This window comes from Passer domesticus, chromosome 28, assembly GCF_036417665.1.
Source record: "Passer domesticus isolate bPasDom1 chromosome 28, bPasDom1.hap1, whole genome shotgun sequence".
Classification (NCBI taxonomy): Eukaryota; Metazoa; Chordata; class Aves; order Passeriformes; family Passeridae; genus Passer; species Passer domesticus.
Window position 1 is genome coordinate 700,694 of NC_087501.1, and position 18,352 is coordinate 719,045.

The 18,352-nt window shown below is 45.4% G+C and overlaps 1 protein-coding gene across 4 annotated transcripts in view; it reads left to right on the forward strand.

Moving 5' to 3' along the window:
• LRRTM4 (leucine rich repeat transmembrane neuronal 4) overlaps positions 1–18,352 on the forward strand; it is a 134,016-nt gene that overhangs the window by 46,353 nt on the left and 69,311 nt on the right. The window lies entirely within an intron of this gene.

Here is an 18,352-nt window from a genome sequence, read left to right on the forward strand (position 1 = left end):
AAATTGTCCTGTTCTGGGGTTGATTAAGGTGACAGATCCTGCAGGATAATTGCCACTGCTGTGGAGCTGCTCCCAGCAGGAGCAACCAACATTTCCCAGGCAGGAGGGAAGTTTGGGAATCAGAAAATCATGGGAATGGTTTGCCTGGGAAGGGACCTCCAAGAGCAGCCAGTTCCAACCCTTTGGAGCAGCCTGGGACAGTGGGAGGTGTCCCTGCCCCTGGCAGGGTGGCACTGGATGGGTTTAAGACCCCTCCTCAGCCAAAGCATTCCATGGCTCTGTGATTCCAGAGCCACCCCACACCCAGAGGGCTCCTGTTCCTTATCCCCTGCTCCCCCCACTCTTCTCTTCTACCACCTCCTCAATCCAGAGGGAAAAGGGCACACTCCATTATTGCAGAAGCAGATTTTCCCAGAATTTTCCAGCAGCTGTGCAGGGAAGGAATTGCCCATGAGTTGAACCCAGCAGCTCAGAGCCTTTCCTTGCTCCACACCCCCTTTTAGGATGAGTAGCAGTGTAATGGAGAGTCACAGCAACATCCAAGATGACTTATATGGAAATGTCAATGTGTTTTAATGATATGCTGAGGAATAGTCATGAAATTCCATGGTTTATATAATGCAGATAATTGCTTTTCTGTCAAAACTATTGACACACGCTCATTTTGAGTGATAAGCATCGTGTCAAAACTCCTGATGGAGTTTTTGAATCCCAGGCTTTGAACATCCTGGAGAGCAGCAGGTCAGAACCAAGTCACTCTGCACCAAATTGAGATTTTGGGCTCGTCTGACAGCATCTGTCTGCCATCCCCAGTGGGTTTTTGGTGTTCAGACACGCAAAATTGGGTGTGTGCTGCTCGGGGTTGAGCACTGCCTGGTGCTGGAGCAGCTCAAAGCAAATCTCCATGAAAAATGAGCCAGGATCTGCTCTAAAGCTGAGCCTCGTGCCCCAAATGGCCTCTTCTGTGTGTGTGCCAGGGATCTGGGAATTCCAGAGGGTGGAAACATGGACAGGGCTCTGAATTCCAGAGGCTGGAAGCATGGACAGAGCTCTGGGAATTCCAGAGGGTGAAAACAGGGACAGAGCTCTGGGAATTCCAGAGGGTAGAAACATGGGCTGAGCTTTGTGAATTCCGGGAGGCTAGAAGAACAGATGTCTGTGAATTCCAGAGGCTGGAAACATGGACAGAGCTCTGAATTCCAGAAGGTGGAAGCACGGGCAGAGCTCTGGGAATTCCAAGAGGCCGGAAGCACAGAGCTCTGTGAATTCCAGGAGGCTGGAAGCAGGCAGCCTGTGGTTCCCAGTGCCCAGCCCGCTCCCCTGGAGCTGGAGCAGGGATGGAGGTCACTGCCATCACACGCCCTCATTAGCAGCAGCTGCCGGTGCCAAAGGCCGGGGCACGAGGCCTCTCTTGGAAATGCTGGGTCTTAACATCGGCAATCACATAAATAATTCAAGTGTTGGCACGGCTGGACCTTCAGCTCCATGTTAACAGCAGGGTTCAGCCCTGGAACTGAGACACTCAGCCCTGCAACTGAGACACTCAGCCCTGGAAGAGAGATTTCAGCTGCAGAATTGAGGATTTCCGCCCTGGAACTGAGGATTTCTGCCCCGAAATTGAGGATTTCATCCCTGGAACTGAGCCCCTGAGCTCTGAAATTGAGCCCCTCAGCCCTGGAATTTAATATTTCTGCCCTGAGATTGAGCCCCTCAGCCTGGGATTAGGACACACAGCCCTGGAATTGAGGCCATCAGCTCTGGAATGAGGCCCTAAACTCTGAAATTGAGCCCCTCAGTCTGGAATTGAGGATTTCAACCCTAGAATTGAGTATTTCAGCCCTGGAATTGAAGATTTCAGCCCTGGAATTGAGGATTTCAGCCCTGGAACTGAATATTTCAACCCTAGCATTGAATTGAGCCCCTCAGCCCTGGGATTGTGCCCCCCTTTAACCTGTAGGCCATCCCAAGTCTGTGTTCTTTTGAGATATTCTCCAAATGCAGATTCGTGGCCTATCTAGATTGCACAGGCAATATTTGCCCCCGAAACCCTGAAAAGTTGCAGAAATCAGATGTGCAAATCAGATTTTCTTCCTGCTTTGCCACTCCTGCTCAACTGGTGGTACCAGGGGCCTGGTGGGGAAGGATATTGGATAGTTATCACCCAGCACACAGGGCTGTGCCTGTGATAAGCAAAGATTTATGTTATAATCTTCCAGATTCCAAATAATTTCCCAGCTTGTAGCGGATTTCTCACAGCCGGGTCAGCTCGGGGATGGGGTTGAGCTGAACATGCAAATATTTTGCAGCTCTGCCTGTGCTGGGGTTGCCTGTTTGGAATTTGTCTGTCCAAACAGTGATTCTGCACATTGAAGGTGCTTTTGCTCCGTGGTATTTAAGCCCCTGAGGTAAAGGGGATAAAAATCCAAGTGCTTATCCCTGCAGTGCCTTGTCAAAGCAGAAGTTGTGCATCTGGCTGATTACGAGCCTTTTCACTTGCTCTAAAAAACACTGCAGTGCTTTCCCTCAACTTTTCACACAGCAGTGGTCGATGTTCTTCAGCATCTTTCAGCTTCAGCTCCTGTTTGTTCAGTGAAGGCCAAAATCTGTGCATGCAGCTGCTGGGAAATGTCCTTTCCTGTTGTATCCATCCTTAATTCTGCCCTGCTGCACTTCCCCTGATTTCTGTGTGTGTGAGGGGGTGGAAATGCAGCTTTTCTGTGGATTTTCTGCCAGGCAGGGGCTGCTGGAGGGGTTTGCAGCTCCCCCTTCCAGGTTCCTCCTTCCTCCAGGGTGGCATCGATGCTTCTCAAAGCACCTGAGTGGAATTTGTGGTGATTCAGCAACTGCTGCACGTGGAGTTGAGCTGTACTCCGGGTTGGGAATTACTACATCCCTCCTACTCCTGAACCCGAGCTGCAGGTAGTTTAGAAAATAACCATTAGTGCTCATGTTCATCTAGATGTATATTTGTCTCTGTAAAACTCTTTCATGAGGGGCCAAGTGCATTCTCCCCAAGACTTTGTTCTCCAGAACCTGCTTGCACAAATCAACATAATGCCCCAAACATGCTGCAAACACAAATGAGATTGATATGAAAGAGTTCAGTGAGCAGCACTTGGAACGGGGTCCATAATGGGCTTTTTAATTAAATGAATATAGTCATTTCATCGAGGCAGTTCTCATTACTGGGCCAATATTGAGCTGACCATTTCCTTCTAATTGCATTGTGTTTTTCTATAAGAGGCTCTGGTTTGGGGTTGATTTGAATGGATTGATATGTGATTGTGTCATGACACCTGGTGCACACAGAAAAGGTGAAAGAGCTCTGCTTTCTAAATGAAGCTGTTAAATATTCCGTGGAACACAGGAGAGTTATTTACTATAGCCTGGCTCGGCTGGCCATGTCCACATTGCCCTGCTGCAGTGTTTATACAATTCCAGATATTTACATTTCTTTGCCCAGCAGAGTGAATTTTATTAAATCCATTGTGTTCCCACTCGAAAGATGAGATCTGTTCTCTGGTGCATGTGGGAGAATTCACAGGGACATGGATTTCCTACCAGAACTCAAAAAAATTTTTCCTTCTTTCCCCACTTTCCCACATATTTTATACAGGAGTTATATATTTTCTTTTACTGATTTAACAGAATCATAATTCTGTCCTCAGAAAATTGTATTTCCTTCTTTTCCAGAGTCCTTCTGTCCTATTTTTTAATACTCAAACAGAAATACTGATTGTCCTTGGATCAAACCTGTGAAAAAGCCAAGGAATGACCTGGAAAAGAGGGTAAACTCTCGGGAGACTGGAATGTTCAAGGAAATCTGAATTCAGCACCCCAAAGTCAAATAACATTAGTATTAGTATTAGTATTTCATACTATCATTATTATAATTATTATTAATAATAATTCTGAGTTATTTAACTCATCAGTTATTTAACTCATTAACTCATAATTCACATTCAATAATAATTATAATAATAATGATAATAATAATAACAACAACAACAACAACTCATAATTCTGAGTTTCCTTCTGCAGGCCCTGCCCTTTCACAAGGAAAGGAAATTATTCTGTCCCATTTTATCTTCTCTGGTCCTCCTGCTTTAATGGGGAAGCTCACTTTGGAAATTCAGCGGGAGCAGTGAACAAAGAGTTCCTGTAGAAGCTTGAATTTCTTATTTTTTTCACCCAAAGATAGTGTGTTATCAACTCACCCGGGTCAAGCTTACTGTAATCCTCTGCTCCAAGATCCCATTTGAGCAAAACTCTTTTACCAAAGTTAATGGAACATTTTGTGAGGGTTTTAATCCTTTTTGAGAGGGAGGGCTCTGATCCCAGGCACCAAATCACTCCAGGAGCTCGGAGCAGTTCTTGGAACTTTGCTTACATCTGGATTTGAGTGGTTTTGTTGGCAGGAGTCAAACACAATCAGCCTCCAGTGGGTGAGGGGTTCAAACAGTTAAAGCTCTGTTTTAACCACACAGCTGCACAAGTGCTTTTATAGGAAGAGCTAAAAATGTCAAAGCACAATTTAAAAATGTTAATTAAGTTTCAATCTTTGTGGACAACATTGTTAATCACAGTAAGTGAGTAAAGCAGCAACCCTTGGGTGTTCTCACTGTCACTTCCTATTGAGCAGCAGTTCATTCCCACTCCTGTCACTTCAGTTTACTCCAGTCTATCATTAAAAATCCCTTCATATTGGTTTGGGGGTCAGAAACTTCTGTTAAACGTTCAGCAGCAGTTGGGAAGTTTAATCTTCATCATTTGTCCCTTTTCTTTTCTGAGTTTTCATTTATCACTGTGGCTCTGGTGGTGTCCCAAAGGCTCTGTGCTTTGCAAACGTGAGGTTTCAGTGTTTTAAACAAGAAACTGCTCTGGACCTGTGGAGTCTGAGCCAGGGATGTGCTGCTGCTCTGGGGCTGGCAGAGGCTGAGGAGCTGGGGCACTGGGGTGCAGGGGCTCTGGTGTCCACATTCAGATCCAGATTTGGATCCACCTTGAGATCTACATTCAGATTCAGATTCAGATCCAAATTCAGATTCAGATTTAGTTTTGGATCCACATTTCAATCCACCTTTAGATTTAGATCCAGATTTAGATCCAGATCTGGATTCAGATCCAGATTCAGATTCAGATCCACATTTCGATCCAGATTTAGATTTAGATCCAGATTTCTATCCAGATCCAGATTTACATCCACTTTTAGATCCAGATTTAGATCCAGATTCTGATCAGGATCCAGATCCAGATCTGGATTCAAATCCAGATTCAGATCCAGGTTCAGATTTAGATTTAGATCCAGATCCAGATCCAGATTCAGATTTAGATCCAGATCCATATTCAGATCCAGATGCACATTCATATCCAGATCCAGATTTAGATCAAGATTCAAATCCAGATTTAGATCCAGATCCAGATCTGGATCCAAATCCAGATTCAGATTTAGATTCATATCCGGATTCAGATCCAGAGGGACCAAAGCTGCAGTGAGCTCTGGTCCCTGCTACTCCCCTGGGCTGCCCAGGAAATTCAGTATAAAAATGCCTCCTTACAAATTTTTTTTCTCCTCTTCTGAGAGCAAGTTTTTGAAAGCTGTCTGGACAGGGGGCCTTTAATTAATAATTTTAGCCTCAATCAACTGCATTCCACATCTGGGAGCTCCGAGGTGAATCAGCTTTAATTAAATGTTCTCCACACCTCCAGAAGATGCCAAAGCATCCTGATGCAGATATTGAAGATGGGATTTCCAAAATCCCACTTGGTTGATCTGCTCTGCCTGGACTTGACAATTCTCAGTGGTCTGAATGTTGTTTGTTGGTCTTGCTCCAAATTAAATTGTTGCCCCATGTGATGCTCAGGCAATGGGCGGGGAGGGAGCTCGAACATCCCAATTCTGATCCTTCTCAACCACTCTTTTCTTCTTTTTATACAACCATTATTCAGTGAATTGAAAGAAAAGAAAATACAGACTCAGGGAGAACAAACAGGGAATTCCTCTCAGCCTCTGAAAGTGCAGAATTAAGAAAAAATACAAAATGCAGAGCTGGGAAATTCTGAGCCAGAAGTCAAAGGCTTCATGCAGATGCTACAACAAAGTTAAAGGATCTTTTATAGGAATCAAATGGAACAATTCCTTTGTGATGTTTCTGTTCACCAGTGAGGGTGGGAGGAGGGTTCCCTTCAGGCCATGGCCTTTCCCATCTCTCTATAAAGGTCCCTGAGTGGGAAATAAATGAGATTTTTGGCCTAACTAGAAATTTTAAGCACAGTTGGTGCTTAAGAAAGTGGTGTTTCATCCATTTGGAGCTTTCAGTGCCTGGAATTACCCTGTAGCAGGCAGTGGGTGTCACAGAAAAATAAAACTGTTTGCTTTGTTCTTCTGATTGGGTGGAAATACAAATAATGTGGTGCTGAGAACACTTCAGATTGCATTGAAATGAAGTTATTTGGTATCAAATACCGAAATTATGGGTAATGAAACCTTAAAGGTTTTGTTATGGTGTTCAAAAGCCATAAAGGAAATGGGGTGAGGAATTAAAATCAAGAGATGAGGCACCAGATAATGTGGGACTGGGGTGGAGCTGCTCCAGGAGGGTCTGCTCAGAGCTGGATGTTCTCCATGACCCCCTTGACCAGAACCACTAGAAACACAACAAAAACAGGACTGGAGGCAGGCTGAGTTCCCCTGGGGAGTTCAAAACCCACAGGGATGCAGTGGAGGAGCCAAAGCTGTGTCTGGGGGAATTCAGAGCAGCCCTTGGGGATGAAGGGAGGGGTGTTCACCTCTGTCCCGCTGAGTGCTCCTGCATTCCAGCCCCAGGAGATGGGATGAGGAGAGCAGGGAGGGGAGCTGAGGGCAGGGACCTGGTGAAACCTTCTTGAATCAGAAGGCTTTGTGGAGCAGGGAGGGCTTTGCCAAACTGGCACATCTGGTACCTCCTCCAGGTTCCTCCTGGGGAGTTTTCAGGTCCCAGAACTTTCACTGAAGTCCTGACAAGTACAGGGAGCTTTTATTGGGTTTTCCCCAACCTAAATTGCTTTTTGTGAGGTATAGTGACAGAATCCTGAATGGTTTGGGTTGGAAGGACCTTAAGGGTCACATAATTCCACCTCTGCCATGGGCAGGGACAAATTCCACTGTCCCAGGTGCTCCAAAGCCTGTCCAGCCTGGCCTTGGACATTTCCAGGGATCCAGGGGCAGCCACAGGTGCTCTGGGCAAAATGATGTGAAAGAATTAGTGGGAATGGAAATTACATTTATATATCTGTCTATCGATATAGATATAGATAGATATACAGATAGAATTAATTATATATATTAATATATATAATTATTGCAATTATAATTAAATTATATTACTATGGAATTATAATTCCTAGGACTGATGCTTTCTTGCAGCTCCTGGCAGCCTGGCTTGATTTAGGGTGCACCCACCCTGCTGGTGGGACCATTTCCCATCATCTGTGCTGCAGCAGCCCCACCTCATCAGGATCTGTATGGACCAAGGACAAACATCCCCCTGGTTTTGTCCTCTACAACACAGAGTTCCCTAAATTGTGGCTCGTGGGTCACGGGTGGCTCACAGAGAACTGGCTGCTCCCACAGGATCAGCTGCTCCTCCTTGTTTTCCCCAACCCCACCACCACATCCACGGGCTGTGTTTATCTCAGATGTTTTCCAAGTGCTCTGTGCATGGCTCTGTCACCTGATCATCCACGGGAGGAGGCTGTGAAAGGACAGAAGGAGCAGAATTGTTCTTAATGAGATAACAGCCAGGTCTAGGAGGAGAAACTTCCCACTAAGAATATGCACTGTGCTTAGAAAAATAACTAAAATCTTCTAATCCTCCTCAAAGATCAATCTCTTAATCTTTCTGACAGTGGAACTGACTAATCACCTGAATAGGATTTAAAGCCACTGAGACACTGACAAGATTTTAAGCTGGGAATAATTTGCAGGGGTTTTGTTTGGTTTGGCTGTTCTTAATTGTCCAGCAAAGCTTCCCTTTCTCATTTCTTGATTTATCTTTTCTTCCTCTGGAAACAGAAATTAGAAAGGCAAAAAGCTGTTATGGTGTTAATTACAAGTGCAACAGCTGGAAAACTGTTTAGGAGATAAAAATCACTCCAGACTTTGTGATCATGTGGATTTTTGTGGTCTGTTTTTAGTTAGTTTTAGCTAGTTTTGCATAACAAATACAAGTCTGGAACCTCAGGCTACTACACTTGAGTCTCCCTCCCCATTTGGGGAAAGAGTTTCCTGCTCGTAACACATTTAATCTCTTCCTTAGGAGATGATGAATTTTGAATTGTCATTTTTTCTGGGTTTGGTTTTTCCCTTTTCTCAGCAGCAGAGCTGTGTTTTGGCCTGGGTATCCTCAGAGGAAAACCTGCTGGAGTTCCATGTGCTGCACACAGCTGGACCTGTCTGAGACCCTCGCCCAGTGAGGGCTTGAATCACAGATTCCCTCCTTGGGAACCTTTCTGAAATACTCCTGGACCCAACATTATTCCTGAGTTGGTTTATTCAATTTTGTGTCACTCCTTTCTTTCCAGAGTAAATAACTCCCCAAGATTTTGGAAAGAGGCTGAAAATACCTCGAGTTGAGTCTTTCTGGTGTGTTTGGTGAATTTGCTACACCTTCCCTTAGATACCTGCCCCTTTTTCTTCCCTCCAGCGCCCAGGCCCTTTCTGCAGCTCCTGTCAGCATTCCCAGCTGAACAGAATAATTTCCCCTCCTCGGCTGACAGCAGCTGTCATTAGGAAAATTGCAGGGCCAACTCTGACAGGATTCTCACAATGGGGGAAGTTCAGCTTCTCACAGGCTCCGTGAAGCCCAGGCTCTTCAGCACATCTTGTCAGTCGGAACATGAGCTCATCTCCTCCCCAGGAGAAGTTGGCAGATGAGAAGATGATTTCTGACAGATCTGAAACAGCCCCGATGACATCCTCCAACAATAAAATCTCTGCCAGGGGCTGGGGGGGGGAGAGGGGAAAATGGTCTAATGAAAAAATTGTTGTTTAAAAAATAACGGGTGAGCACTTAAATTGAAGGATTCTCAGTGTTTGTGGCTCCTTGTTTAGAATTCATTGCTCTTCCCTGGGTTAAATATTCACAGCTGTTAATGATCCAGGGATTGACAGCCCTTTCCCTGCAGGATGTTCCTCAGGTTTGAAGGCTCCTTGGAGCTGGAGTTGGGTCCTTACATGCCCAATTTCTGCTCTCCCTAAACTCGGATTTTCCAGCCTCAGGTGCAAACAGGGCCTGAATCACGTAAAGCAAGAGGCTCAAATGGCTTTAATATTCTTGCCAGTATTTACAGTTTCTATTTCCCTGTGGCATCAGGTCTCTTTCAGCCCATCTCTAACCCTGCTTCCCTTTCAGAGCTGGTTTTTCTCACTGTTTACTCTTTAAGAGCACACTAGGGACAAAATCCCATTTTTCCTGACTGTATTCCTGCTGGGGAGGGAAGAACCTTTTGGAAAGGTGGCAGGGATTTGTGCCTTGGCAGGAGTGTAGTAATTTCCTTTCTAAGAAATCCAGAATTCCCTTTCCTCATTTTACTGCCATGCCTGGATCATCCTCCTCAAAGTCACGCAGGAAATCATTATGGGATGTGAAAACTGAGGGTGCTGCATCTTGGATTTTGCTCTTCCTCTGGGAATGCAGGGCAGGAGAAAGCTGCTTCTCTGGGAATGCAGTGGGCAAAGGCTGCTGGGGTGTCCCAAACCTCAGATTGTATCCAGGTAGGAATGCTTGGCTCCTCCCCCTGGGCGGAGCATCTCCCAATGGGATGATGGAATTTGATCAGCCATGCAGGGACACTCACTGGCCATGAACAGAAGATAATTAATAATTAATAGCCCATGAACAGAAGAGATCTCCTGGAGGGAGGACTGGATGTGGAAGAGATAAATAAAACTGCCCAATGAACAGAGAACTGCCCCACCTCTGACAGATGGAAATAAAATACACACCCCCATTTCCAACCTAAGACACTGATCCACAGCACACAGACACCAGGCAGCTCCAGGAACCTTTTCCCTTCCCTTAATTACTGACAGGACCTTCCTTTTGTCAGGAACCGTCGATCTGAAGGTGGCAGGTTGTGCTTTACACCACACACTTGAAATAAAATCATGATACGTATCCCAATCCTGGTTCCTCAAAGCCATCGCTGGAGAGTGGGAATGAGCACACATGTTCTAGAGAACAGTTTTCTGTCACAATGTGCAATTTCATTAAAACTTCAAGCATTTCATGGAAACATTTCTCTGCTGGCAGAGCAACTTTATAATTCAAAACATCTTCTTCAAGGGTTCCCACTTCATTCTGAGAATATTCTGATATTTGGTGGTGTTGAGATGGAATAATTTTCTTTTACCATTTACAGTGAATTCATTCAGTGTTTATATTAAATGAACACATCACTCTGATTATGTGGGGGTTTATTTTTGAAAGTTTACCTCATAAAACAGATTTGGTTTGTGTTTGGCTGAAAGGGATGAAAGCACCTCATTGCAGCCTGTCCTTGAAACACACATCCACAGCCTGCTGGGAATTCCAGCCCTCGTGCTGCTTAGTCACAGTTTTTGGGGATGAAGGTGGGGATTTTGGGGCAGTCTGGGCTGTGTTGGACACACAAAAACACAGAGTTCAAGGAATTAAAGGCTTGCACAGACAGGACAATGAAGACTCAACAGCTGTGCCCACTCCAGCTTGGCAGCAGTGAAAGCCTGGGGTCCTTTAAAATACAACTTGGTGCAACGGAACCAATCTGGATATTTATTTTGGACCAGTTAGAACCAGTATCAGCCTGGTGCGATTATGTGGGAGCAGCTGAGCCAGGCTGGGGGAGCTGGTAATGTTCACCTGGAGAAGGGAAGGATCCAGGGAGAGATTCCAGCATGTTCCAGGGCCTGAAGGGGCTCCAGGTGTGCTGGAGAGGGACTGGGGACAAGGGATGGAGGGACAGGACACAGGGAATGGCTTCAGAGTTATGGAGAGTAGTATCTGGTGGGATATTGGGAAGGAATTCCTGGCTGGGAGGGCGGGGAGGGGCTGGGATGGAATTCCCAGAGCAGCTGTGGCTGCCCCTGGATCCCTGGAAGTGTCCAAGGCCCTGATGGAGCCACCTGGGACAGTGGGAGGTGTCCCTGCCACGGCAGGGGTGGCACTGGGTGGGATTTGAGGTCCTTCCAACCCAAACCATTCCACATTTCTATGCCAATTCTGTTTCTTCTTCTCCAAAAATGCTCCTTATGTATCCACTCTTTTTATCAACTTTGTTCAGGTTTTTTAAAAGATTAATTCATATTCAGTGCAGAAGGGTGATAAAGTGCAAAACTCATCAATTATTCAGGTTATTTATGCAGATTTTAAAGTCAGAGACATTATGTGGCTTTCTCTCTTTCAAGAGAAATTGAAAAGAAATTTAAGAGGAGAAGAATATTTTCCTGAGCTGAGGTTGGAGTTCAGCTCTTTGGGATTGTTCAGCGTGTTTGAGTTGTTTGGGTTTGCTGTGTGTTTTCCAACCCCCTTTAGAGAAGTCAATAACGAGGTGACTCAAACAATCAGACAGAGCTGGAAAAGCACCAAAGCCCACAGGATTTGGATAATCTGAGTATTCCTGGTGTCTGACACAGTGGGCAGAGCACAAAACAGGGACACAGCAGCCACCAGTTGCAATCCTAGCTTGGATTTTCCCTGAAATTATTTTATCTCCTCCTCTTTATTTCCTTGCAGACACTTTTATAGATTCTACAAACTACTAAGTACACACTCCTTGATGGGTGCTTTTGTCTTGTTCACTCATTTTCTGCTTGCATTTCTTGGAGTATATGATTGGTTACAGCCCAGGTATTTCACAGTCTTCTGTTATCCTGTTCTTGTGGTCTTGGTATTTGCTTTCTCAGCCTCTTCTTTCTTAATTTAGCACAATTTATGTTCCAATAGCCTGGACGAATTCCCAAGGCTTTGAAAACAAACTCAGAAGCAGGCTGCCTGGTGCACACCATGGCCTAACCCTTGCAAAGACACTGAAACGTTTCTTCTCGTTGATTTTAAACCAGATCACATTTGGCGCCCCACAGATGTCACTTTTCCCTCTTCTGCCATCTTTCTTCCATCCTTCCCCTCTCCAGCCCAGGCCTCTTTTTTGGTTTTGTTTCCTCCCTTTTTTTTGCAGATTAACTCTGGATATTCCCATCCTTGCTTCTGCTGGGCTGGCAGGACAAGCCCAGCTCTGCAGCAGTTTGCAGGAGCACCGTGAACAGGGTGACAAGAAATCAATCTCGCTAATAAAATTAGCTGAGTTTCGCTTACTCTTTCACACAACTGGAGACCAACTCATCCCCGTGAAGGCAGTTTTATGGCCTGATTTTTTTAATGGAGTGTAAACCAGCATTAATCTCGTGGGGAGGGGCAGAGATTGGGAGCATAAATCCCCATAACCTCTGCTGGGTCCCTGCGCATCAACCGCACGGAGATCAGGGAAGGGAAGAGGAATTTTGTCCTGCACTTGTTAGTCAGCTCAGAGAGAAGTTGGTGGAGTTGATGCCTTAAGATTTCAGACTTTGTATTTTCCAAACCCTGCAGTGCATTAGTGCATAACTCTAAACTTTATATATATATATATTTTTAATAGGTATATTTACATATATATATATATGTAGATGTGTATATATATGTATATATACATATATACGTGTGTGTATATATATATGTAGATATACATACATATATATATATATATATATGAGCTTTATAAAGTGTTAGCTACTGTCTGCACCCACCCCATAGACCTACAATCCTCAGGTGTGTCCAAGAGCTTTTCAGGCTGAATATTTCTGATTTTTTATGCACAGTTCCCCTTGAGCCAAATTAATTCACCAATGAATAAATTTGTGAGAAAATTGAGAGGAGAAACCTGAAAGTTTTGGTTCTAGTTCTGTTTGAACTTCTGGGGAATTCCTTATATTCTGTGGGTCCAATGGAGCTGAGCTGGGGGAACTGGGGGTGCTCACTTGGAGAAGGGAAGGCTCCCTTCCCACCCAAAGCATTCCAAGTTCTGTGATTCCAAGTGCAGCTGAAGGAATGTGATGTCTGAGCCATGGGTTTGTTCAGGAACATTTTCTTCAGAACTCTTTGACAGAAGTTCTGTTCTGAGGGAGGATGGGCTGTGCTGGGTGAGGCAAACGAGGGGGAGGTTAATTATCCCCACGTGCCCTTGCTCCTGTGTTCCAGCCTGTGCCCCCAGCACAGAGGGCACACGGGGATCAGGCCAGGAATGGCTTTTGGAATTTGCCAGGTGAGCTTTAACGGCCTTTTAGCGCAGTAAATGTCAGTGACAGCAAGCATACCATGATTTGGTAAAGTAAATATGGACAAGAAACTTGTGACTTCTCCCCTGCAGTGCCACCCTCTGATGGCTCAGATTTATTGGTGCCTTTATTGTCACTTTTCATTCCCCTTGCTGCCTCCCCCACACCCTGCTCTCCTGTAACTCTGCACTCATCACAGCAAAGTGACTCAGGTTAATATTAATTTTAATATTAATATTACCATTTCACTGCCTGGCACACTTTCCATATGGAGACAACAATCATTTCTTTTCCTTATTCCTCTTCTATCCCTTTTTATTCTACACTTGTGACTCTTAATCTTCGATTTTTAAGGGAATAAATTGGATGTGACAATCCATGTGTGGTGAATTCGGAAGAAAGGAGCTCCGTTTTCAGTGAGGGACTCTAGAATTTATAATCCCAGAATCCCAGAACAGTCTGGGTTGGGACAAACCTTAAAACCCATCTCATTCCCCCCATGCCATGGGAAGGGACACCTTCCACCAGAGCCCCACCCAGCAAGTTTAACTTTGAGAGATAAAATCGGATTATTTTGAAAGAGAAGCTGAGTTTTGGGAGTGGGCAGGATGAGTCAATCCCTGTGCTCCCAGGAAGGGGATCTGGGGGGCTCATGTGCCTTTTAGCAACGTGTGAGTCGGATCACACGGATCTGATTCAGGGCAGTTTCACACCGTGTGAGCGCCAGGAGCTGCGGGGTGCAAGGCTGGCACTGCTGGGGGTGTGGAGCTCCCCCACACTGGAATTTCTCTGCTCTTGCTGCTGTGAGTGGTGGTGATACCAGGCACCATGGGATGGTGATACCAGGACCATGGAATCATGGAATGGTTTGGTTGGGAAAGACCTTAAATCTGCCCCGGTGCCACCTCTGCCATGGCAGGGACACCTCCCACTGTCCCAGGCTGCTCCAAGCCCTGTCCAGCCTGGCCTTGGGCACTCCCAAGAATCCAGGGGCAGCCACAGCTGCTCTGGACAAACACCACAGTCCTGTGGGTTGAGGGGCTGCTGGAATTCCAACAAAAATAGATTTGACCGATGCCTTGTGAAGGCTGACTTAGAACGGAGACTAAGACGGAGTTAAAGAATAAAGTAGGTAAAGAATAAAGCAGGGATTTATTAGAAGGCCTCAATGGATCCACCTTGGGCAGCACAAGAGTTTAGTTAGGGCTACACCCCAGATGAACCCAAAATAGTCACAAAATGGACAGCCAGTCACGAGGTCTCACACTTTTTAAATTTTTATCCATTTGCATATTGCAGTTAATTGTCCAGTTACAGCTTTAGTCCATGCAGTCCCATCCTTCTTATTTTTCTCTCTCCAGCCCACGGTGTTTGTCCTCTTGGGCCTGAGATTTGGATCCTTTGTCCTTGGTCCCCAGCTAGAGCAGGAGTTGCTTTGTCTCCCTGCTCTGTGCAGAGAGCTCACCATCCCCTAACACGAGGCCCAGACCCACACACTAAAGCAGCACAGAATGTGAAAATAGAAAAGTTAAAACCTGAGGCATCATGACAAAGAGATGTAAGTCTCAGTGATATTAACTGATAATTTTTCCCTCTCAGTAGAGCACAAGGTACAACCTCACACCGTTGGCTGGAGGTTTAATTTCAGCCAGATCCTGTTGTGGTTCATCCCTCAGGTCATCCAGGATTATTTCTGGAATAGCAGTGAGTGAGATGAGGTGCAGAGTGTGATTTTTCTTGTCCTGCAGATGAATTCTGACCATGTGAATCAAATGGTGAATATATCTTTATATGAATTCCTGACCCCAGCCCAAGTCACAGGGACACTTTGCCATTTTTCAGGGGGTAAAACCATAATTTATAATTAACCAACCAGTGTGGACACCTGCTGGAATTCCACATCCTTTAGGAGAAACATTCTGTCTGTAGTTTGCTGTTGTTAAGGCTGCAGATAAATCAGTATAAATTGCCCAGATTTACATGGGATTTGTGGCTATCAGGGTGTTATGTACATAAAACTGGAATCTGTGCTGGCGTTCTCAGTTTCTGTGTTCCTGGAAACATTAAAATTCTTTTGTCTACAAGGGTGGAAACAAGTCCAGAGCTCTTTTGCTGAAAGTAGCAGGTGTTGTCTTGGTCTTCTGTTAGAAGCAAATTAAATTTGAAACAGCAGTTTTCCTGGGAGAAAAATTCCATTTTCTGGGGGCGGATCTCACACTGGCTGGGATGTATTTCCATGCATTCCCTGGTCTGGTTTTTGCCTCCTGGCTCACATTTGTGTCAGGAATATCTGTCCTGGGTCAAGGAATCAGCTCTGTGCTCTGTCCATGCAGATCCTGATGGCAAGGGGAGGGTGAGAAATGGAGCTGAAGGAGCAGGGCAGGGGTTCTGCTGGAAGTGCTGAGCTGGATTCCTTGGAATGACTGATGGAAACACATTTCACCTGCAGGAAGGCTTCACTCAGCCACACTGCTGACTCAAACACTCTCTTACAAAGTGAGGCCAACAACAATCAGCTTATTCATAAGTTAAATATTCTCTGGAGCCATAAATCTCTGCAGGTTAAAGCACCCGAATTCCTCACTCAAGACAGATTTGAAATTCTTCTTGGCACCAGTGGATGGAGTTTGATGGAAAGGTCACTTGTCAGGATTGGGGATTGTTCTGAAGGGAGCAGGTGTTTTATCACGGAGATTTTCTGTGCACTCCTGATTTACATCGAGAGGCAAAGTGGCAATGAGCAGACTGGGAGGGGAGGCAGCTGGGCAGGAGCAATGAAAACAAAGTGTTGAAGGAATTGGGCAGGAAACAGCCAGAGGAGGGCGCAGAGTAAAGGAAACTGTGACAGCTGTGTTGAATTCCGAGTTAAACTCAATGCTGTTCCTTCTGTCAGCTCACACCTCAGTGCCCAGGGAGCCAGAGGAAAATCCAGGAGTGAGACTGAGGTTCTGTCCTGTCCTGTCCTGTCCCTGGCCTCCAGCACCTCACCCTGTCCATCAGGGCTGGCTCTGGATCTCCATGTGCTTCAGGAGCTCCACAAGTCTCTGGAGCTCCACAAGCTCCTAGAGTTCCACCAGCCCTTGGAGCTCCACCAGCCTCAAGAGCTCCACCAGCCCCTGGAGCTCCACCAGCCCCTGGAGCTCCCAGATGTGCCTCTCATTGACAGGGATCCCAGATTTCCTGGAGTCTCCAGACCCAGCAGACTGCTGGGGCCAGCATTCCTCAAGCCTGTTGCTCCCTTGCCCCTTTACAAGGAATCTCTGCTCTCTGTGTGTGAGACACCCCGAAATCCCAGGGTGCAAATCTTCTCTCAGGTGTGCATCGAGCAAATCAAGGCCTGGACTGCTGCCTTAGGATTTGAGCTTTCATATTTTCATCTGTCTGTAATCCTGCAGTTCTTTAGTGTGTAACTCTGAGCTCCAGCAGCTCAGTGTGAGCTGCTGCTTCCCCATTTGGGGCAGACACAGCAATTCCTCTCCAGGCCTGGGGACCAAGGACACCTCACGGCCTCAGGGCCCAGAGATGGAAACAAAAGTGAGTTGGGGACACCAAATTTGGGGTCAATGACTTCATTACCTGAAGCTGTAATTGGAAGATTAGTCCCAATATGCAAATGAACCAAACTTACAAAAGTGTGAAGCCTATGAGTCCATTTTGGGTGCAGCCCCTAGGGGGCTTTGTCTCCCTAAATGTACCTGAAGGCCCTTCAATAAATTGAAATGCTTTTTATTCCTTTAATTTTGTCTGACTCTGTTTTTAGTTAGTCCCAAAAGACATCAGGACCAGACCTGCTGTTCCCACAGCTCCCATTTTCCACCCCCTCCTGAGGTTTTCCTCAGAGCACAGCAGCAGCAGAACCTTCTTCCCCACTGGTATCTCCAGTTTTTCTCCATAAGTATCCTCCAAACCTATTCCCACTCCTGTGGATTGTTACTATTCCCCAGTGGCAGGCTCCCTCTGCAGAGTTTCTAATGTAAAGAATCGGATGATTAAATATTTGACAAGTGCATTCAGCACTGAAATACTAATAAATTGCATTATCTCTGGGGGCAGAGGGTTATTTTTTTGTCATTTTAACAGCAGAATAATGATGCTTTTGGAAGGTTACAGTTTTGCTGCCTGTAGGAGCAAGCGAGTCTTCCTTTCTTTTCAATAAGATTTTAATATAATTTGCAACCATTGTTAACTTGTCATATTCTTCCCTCCCCCCCCTAAAAAAACCTCCAGTCCTTTAAAAACTCTGTCTGCATATCAGCCTTGTGCTTTTAAAACTTGATTTTCTGTCATTGAACAGAGGTGAATTCCAGATTCATTCTGGCAAGAAGAAGAAATCTTCAAATTGGTACTGAAGGAATCTCTGGTGCCATTTGTTAGTTTTTGATAGGAATCAGCTTATTTTGAGTTCCAAACATGAATCTCCTTTCTCCACCTGCCTGTGGCATGTGGCAGGTTGTGTCTGGGTCTCCTGCTCAGGGTTTTGGTGCTCCAAAATTTGCCCTGCTGATTATCCCAGCTTCCCAGGCTGAGGGATGCTCCCAGGAGCAGAAAGTCTTGGATGATTTAGGAACTTTATCCCTCCTGCAAGTGCCTCCACCCTGTATTTTTTCCCTTGGCTAATCAGTTTGGGATGAGGAGGCAATATTTAAACAAGCAGAAAATCATTAGATGATTTACAAAACACTGGAACCCCACGACGAGACCGTGAGGCTTCTTTTGGAGTAGAAAATGATTTAATTATTCCTCTCCCTTCCAAACATTCGTCTTGGTAAAAATTAAAATGATTTTGCCAGGCAGAAAATTGGGCCTCGTGTTAATATTTGCTGTAAATGAACAAATGGCAGAGCATCAGTGGGTTCCTCTGCTGGACTGAAAAAAATGAAATATATTCTAGGGTCTCTTTAATGCACAACAGTTTTTCAAGGGTAATCAGGATATTCTCTAAGCCTGCTTGGGCTTTATATTTTAATTTAGGCACGGCTGTGTCTGTGTCTGGTGGAATTATTCTCCCTTTCTTTCCTCTTT